Source organism: Liolophura sinensis, chromosome 1 (genome assembly GCF_032854445.1).
Source record: "Liolophura sinensis isolate JHLJ2023 chromosome 1, CUHK_Ljap_v2, whole genome shotgun sequence".
Lineage (NCBI taxonomy): Eukaryota > Metazoa > Mollusca > Polyplacophora > Chitonida > Chitonidae > Liolophura > Liolophura sinensis.
In genome coordinates, this window is record NC_088295.1 from 58,794,300 (window position 1) to 58,800,949 (window position 6,650).

Consider the following 6,650-nt stretch of genomic DNA (forward strand, 5'->3'; position numbering starts at 1 on the left):
AAACATACCCAATTTCAGGAGGCGAGTGGACATAAGGCAAAGTGTAGATCGATTTTAGACAAATGAAAACCGTTTTCCTTTTGTTCTTAAATCATAACTTTGGTTAACATATTGGTTATAATATAGTTTTCATAATTATAAGTGTAAACACATCATTTATGCATTTGGATATTAAGTAAACTCGTGAACTTTAAACATATTCATTGCCCACTTTGTCTTGCATTAATACCCAAAGCACCTTTGGATATAAATCCTCTGTGAGGTCAATGAAAACATAAAGGGGTGAGTCAGACAGATAGATCTACACAGATAAGACAACACGGAGATTCCGTGGTTAGGTATATTATTTCTTCACATAAACCGCCCATTCAGCGAGATCAAGTGTAACCGTTTTGTCTAGATCAGCAAACAGTATGCACCCTTGTAAATCCCGCCAGGTTAACAGCAGTGATAGCCAAAGCCTTTATATTCACAAAAGCCCTGCCCGACTGTGCTAAACTATACTCCAGTCTTGCGTAACACACAAAGAAACGTTGCGATTTAAGAGTGTACATTGCCGCAAAAGTGAGGCGCGCAGTTGACCCTCTATTGATACTATTATTGTTCTTATCCACAAAAAGCCTATATTTTTGACCCCCAGTCTCTGCCGTGCTTGCCGCCTCAGGCAAAACCCAACGCTTCGGATCTGATCTCACCCGATGACGTACTGCGCTTGCGTCAAATTACGTAGGGTTTGCTTTTACTCTTTCGGATCCCGTATACGGTGAAGCCAGTTCCTACAAAGGTTCCCAGTCGGTGTTAATGTGCTCGCAGTTATAATCCGCCACCCTTCTACGTCTTGAACCTGCTTTTGACCCGAACACGTATTGAGTTATATACCGGTACCCTTTTCCCCACAGATAATAGTCTTAACATGTTTGAGTTAACCGTACAGGATAAGAGTGATCCTTAGTGATAAATCTATGCTGTCGTTTTAAGTATAACTGATTAATAGGTACTTCGTAATACACGAGACTTACATGTCCCATGGACAACATTGTAAATGGGATCCCAGGTGAACGTTTCAAATTAGTGTTTGAAACTGTGAATGCAAAGAGCTGATCTGCTTTCCCATAGTACCTGGAACCCTGTACACTGTATATGTGACTCTGAGTGGGAGAATATCACAGACTATTACTAGTAAATGTATGAAGTAAAATTCCATTAAATTGCTCCACACCTGGATGCATCGTCATGTCAATATCTATAAACATTCATCCTGTGGTGGAATAAGATGAAATGCAGCTGCATTGAGTTTTTGCAGGGCAGATTATTTCTGCGCGCATTTACAAGGCGTTGTAAATGTAGGATTTTCTTTACTGAGAGATGCAGAGCGATAAAAGTTTATTTCCACGTGAACTTGATGGTGATCGCATTAGTACTTGATTCCGAAAAGCAATATATAATCTGTACTAAATGCAAATGATTATGGCATTTATTATAAACACGGATTAGATCTGATCCTCCCAGTTGGAAAGTGACCAGAAAAATGGAATGAAGATAAAACAGCACAGAGAAAATTAGCTGTATTTGCCTACATAGGTGTTAAAGGCTTGGGTTCAAAGAAGCCGACAGGTGCGAATTCTCAGTTGGCCGATTATAATTAGAGATTATAACAGAGTTAACCATAACATATACCAACATAACACGGGATTTTCACAATCCTGGGTAAACTATACCTTCATAAGGTGCTAGGCTTATTTAAGTTGTAAGTCGATTACAAGAAAACGATAGAAATTTCAGAACGATTTAATCGTAGGCCTTACCTCTCAACAATCCATGATCAAAGGGTTACTATATATACCCCCAGCGCTTGAGGACGACTTGAGTGTGCAAAACTTTACTAATATTTTCACTTCATCAGAAACTATACATGAAGTGTGTATCGTCCAATGGGGATGTTTCCGTGGATGTGTGTACAAGGAGTGTTATCCTATAACCCAAATTAACGCACCTTTTTCACGTACCACATTTCTCGTAACTTTCTCCGTAACCGATACCGTGTGGGTTATAATGCCATATAGCGACACACTTGTTTAGTTTTTACCACATTTCTCTGAAAGCAAAGCTAGGAAGAACGGGACAGGTCTCAGATCTATTAGAAAGCATGCTACTGTAACACCACTTTATTTATGTCCTTTTCCTGCAACAATAACAGAGACGCCATATTCTAGATAACCCTGTGGGGATTTTCATGTAAAAATCGCTATATTCAAGTATATGCACACAACACAGTCCCTCCACCTTGAAGACAGATACAATACTCAAATAAATCATGGCGGAAAGGCAGAGTGGGAGAGAGGAGGGGCTAGGTGGTTTAGCGGTTATTGCCTTCTAGAACAGAACAATGACCCAGGACGATCACACCAATGCGATCTTAATCATGAGTTCAACTCCAGCACCATTATGATGGACGCCGTCGTATCAGTAAAATATTCTTGAGTACAGAGGAAAACTCCAATCAAACATATAAAAATAAAACAAATCCGCCATGACGTCAATAGCTCGCTTACAAGGGTAGCGGTAATCTCCCATGACGAGTTAATATAATAATTATGAACTGCTTCCTGATTGACCTGCCAATAAAGAACTTTGGCACCTGCCATGAAATTGAAATCATTATACAACAATTCGTAAATAAAAGGATGTAACGCATTGTTTGGTCGTTTGCGTCGTCTTTAATGTCCTTTTGGTCTTGTATATCACCACTATGTCTAATTGCAACAGGCCAGTCTTAATATCGAATTATAAGCAATGCTGCCTCACAAAATTGCCAAGTCGAAGACACCAGGCCTGATGCCACACCCAGACACTGAAACTGACACGAGTTTTTTCCCTTGTGTTTAGAGATAAGCGATTTGAAAAAGTCTTAATTAAAAAGAAACCCTTGCATGCCAGAAATGAATACATCAAAGAATTAACTGAAATTGATTTTGATTATGTATTCGGTGTTATTGGGTACAGTTTAAAGATGAGTATAATTAAACATAACAAGAGGAAGATGGCAATTGCATTGGTCTCATTTTGTCTATCCAAGGAATTAATCCAAATCCATGCACTGATTATTATGGAACACAGACTGACACTGTGTTGGTACTGAACCTACTTGTCAACTTTAATTATCTTTGCCAATCAACATATTAATTCTTTAATAAGGTGTCATTTTTTGGCCTTTATCAACACAGTGGTACGCCATATAAATCTGATCTCAAGATCCGTGTACCGTTATGTGATAATCTATGTTGAAACATGTCAATGGTCGATGTAAATCTTGTTATAAATTACTCAATGACATTTAACAGTATTCGTTGTGGATAATAACGGTGACACAGTTTTACCCACGTCTGTATTTATCCACAATAAACGTTTGAATCTTTTGTCCATGGTTTAAATGTAAAAAATGTACAAAGATTTCCAAAAAAAGACTGAACACATGTGCATAAAAAGTTGTAATCTTACCAGGCAATGACGAATACAAACACACGTCTTCTATGGGTAGGATTCGAACTTATGATTTTATATGTTTAGCCTTGTCTGCAGATGCGATTACCAAAAGTCATTACGCCTTAAAACAAGGTCAGATTCCAGTATCAAACAGTAGTTGACAAGACTTTCACTAAAACCTTTAATGCATGTTCTTTCCAAAAGGGTCCTGTTAATATTCCCTCCAGAGCGAGATTTTTTCTCTCACCATTTTGTAGTTAACACTATCTGTGCATTTTATGTTCATTAAGTTAGTGTCCTTATTAACTTATGAAACTAAGGCTGACGTCATGCATGTGCATATAACGGTTTTATCCACATGAAATACAACATTGTCAACATGTCTAGGAGAAAAAAATAATATTTAAACCTTTCTTCAGCTGAGCTCTAAGTTGTTCAAATGTAAAGAATAGAAAACAAACAACATCTGGACAAATAGTGCAAAAAGTGTATGACATATGTATTGATGCAATTAAAAATAACCGGGAAATTGGCGTATCATTAGGAGTGTCTTGTATATATGCGCCTAGGCTTGATTACCCTTAAGGTTTCGTTCATATAATTGCAATCAGACACAGGCATATATAGCCTGAGGACTTCTATATTGCATGTTGTTATCAACTGTATGGTTTGCACTTATCACCTCAGTAAAGCTTAAGTCATAAGTATTACCTGGTGGTTAATTACCATTATATTTCAACCAATTAATGGATGTCTAGACGCTGATATAGAGATCTGTTATGCATTGTATTCCAAAATGTGAGAGCGTATTAGAGAAGCGTTAATGAGTCTGAAGGAACGGTTATAAGGCGTACACACACCCTGGATTCGATAAACCACTTAAGACAAAAGGATCGAGTTTAATACGGACTTCCTTTCCCCACTGGTAGTGCCATTAATGTAATACCTGTCCATCCTCGCGCTCATTAAAATCCCCAACAACAGGTGTATCACTTGTCGAAAACAAAAGCTTACAGTTAAGTCAAAAAGTATAAAGATTAAGATGTAACATGCTGCTCTATAAAAAGTTGACGTGTCCATTAAATGCGTGTAAAGTGCCTTCCTGAAAAACGTCCCTAAAGTCATTAAAATGTTATGAACTTTATAGGTGCCTCATATAAACAATAGGTTACCTTTAGAACAAGAGTATGTGTTAGACGTTGGACGCCAAGCAGACAGATATGCACGTTTCTAACGCGATACGATGTTAATAGACCCTTGTCCATAAGTGGTGCAGAAAGTGACGACAACAATCTTTCTTAATAGTGTGCTTCCATTCAAAATTAATGTCCGTCAGACATTTTTTAAATTATTTTTTTTCTTTCTTTATGGATTTAGCAATTTAGCTCATTTACTGCTTTTATGTCAAGCAGGGCTACATGTATAATGATGGCATGAAAGAAATGGTCTGGCTTTTTTTAAGTATGAATAAAACAAAGGCAGATTCCACACAATCATTTCTTAAGTTTTAAACCTCGTCACATTGTTTAGATTTTAATTTAAATTTTTGTAGCGCCTACAATTAAGCTCTAAAATGGTGTTTTGAAATTTTGAATAATTTCAGAAATATCTTTGTGGTGTCGAACTCGGTTGCTATTAGAATTAAAAATATTTTAAGGTGTGGACGTCACTGAATTGATACAATGTCTAGAACGGCGCTCAAAACCAACTGAGCTATGGCGCCAACTGAGTAGCATAAGTCGGACCTCCATTTAAACAATTAATTGCGCCCTATATAATGCCATAATGCCGTACCCAAGAACTTTTGACTGATGCAAAAGTGGGCAGCTTTAGAGTGAAAGATGTAAAAGTGTCCAAGTACACCACCGACCTCTGCTAGGTACCTCGACAATTTCCAAACTTAGAGCTACAGCCGAAACCCGAAACCCAAAACTCCTGGATTCGAACCTCCGACCATATTGATCAAGGACCTGATAGTTGCAGCAAGCCGGTGCGTTAACCATGGATTTGAACCTCAGGCTCTGATTATGGAGATGGATATTTGCATATATATATTTATTTCATTGATGCAATTGATTGGTGTTTTACGCCGTACTCAAGAATATTTCACTTATGCGACGGCGGCGACCATTATAGTGGGAGGAAACCGGGCAGAGCCCGGGGAAAACCCACGACCATCCGCAGGTTGCTCACAGACCTTCCCAGGTACGACCGAAGAGGCATGTATATATTACACGTGTTCTTATACAGAGCTTTTCCGACATGCTACTCCTCTTTCCTTTTAGTCTGAAGTAAGTCTCCCTCAAAATAGACAGTTTTCGTCACCTGCTATGTCATTTTGACAAGGGTATGATAATTGACCTATTGCCGTCACGTGATAAGTGCAGTGCTCATGTCGCACGTGCTCCTTATGCTGCGAGTAACAATCGCTCTAATTACCCTTTTGTCTATCAAGGAAATCTATAAAGTTCATTAGTATATTAATTCCTACAAAGTTTGACACAAATGTTCTTCACATGTGACACGTCATTTTACAGATTTACAATTCAAGTAATGAATTTCAAGTACACTTTCCTTTTACCTCAGCACTTAACTTATCTTTTGTTTTAGAGGAACAAAATGACACGGAATGTTAATGAGGGAAAATATCACCATAGGTGCTTCCTTCGTTACAGTGATAAGAACTAAAATAGCACCCCCTTTTAGACGCAATTTGTCAATGAGTGGCTGGAAGAGTTCTAATCTAAGTGACGTATTGTCTGTATATGAGGAATCCACAACGTTCATTAGTGTATTAATGACTGTACACACTTCACACTGTACACTCCTCACGTGCGTGTTACAGTTATTCTGCTTTACACCTCGACGTTTTAAGGAACAGCGTGGAACTACTTTACCGCCATTAATACTACCGTCTTCTTTTGTTTTAGTCGGAAAATATCAAAGAGCCTGCCCTTTAAAGACGTATATGTTTCTAAATATAGACCTGTAAGTGAAGCAACAAATTGGAATTGTTAAAATCTTAAGTGAGGAGTTTAACTGAAAGATTCATTATTTGGGGATTTGATTGCGGTTTTATAATTATAATATCAAACTAAAGTGCGTCTGCGATGTCCTTTTATTTAATGCTTAAAGCATAAAAACAAAGGCGATGCCATTTTGGCTAG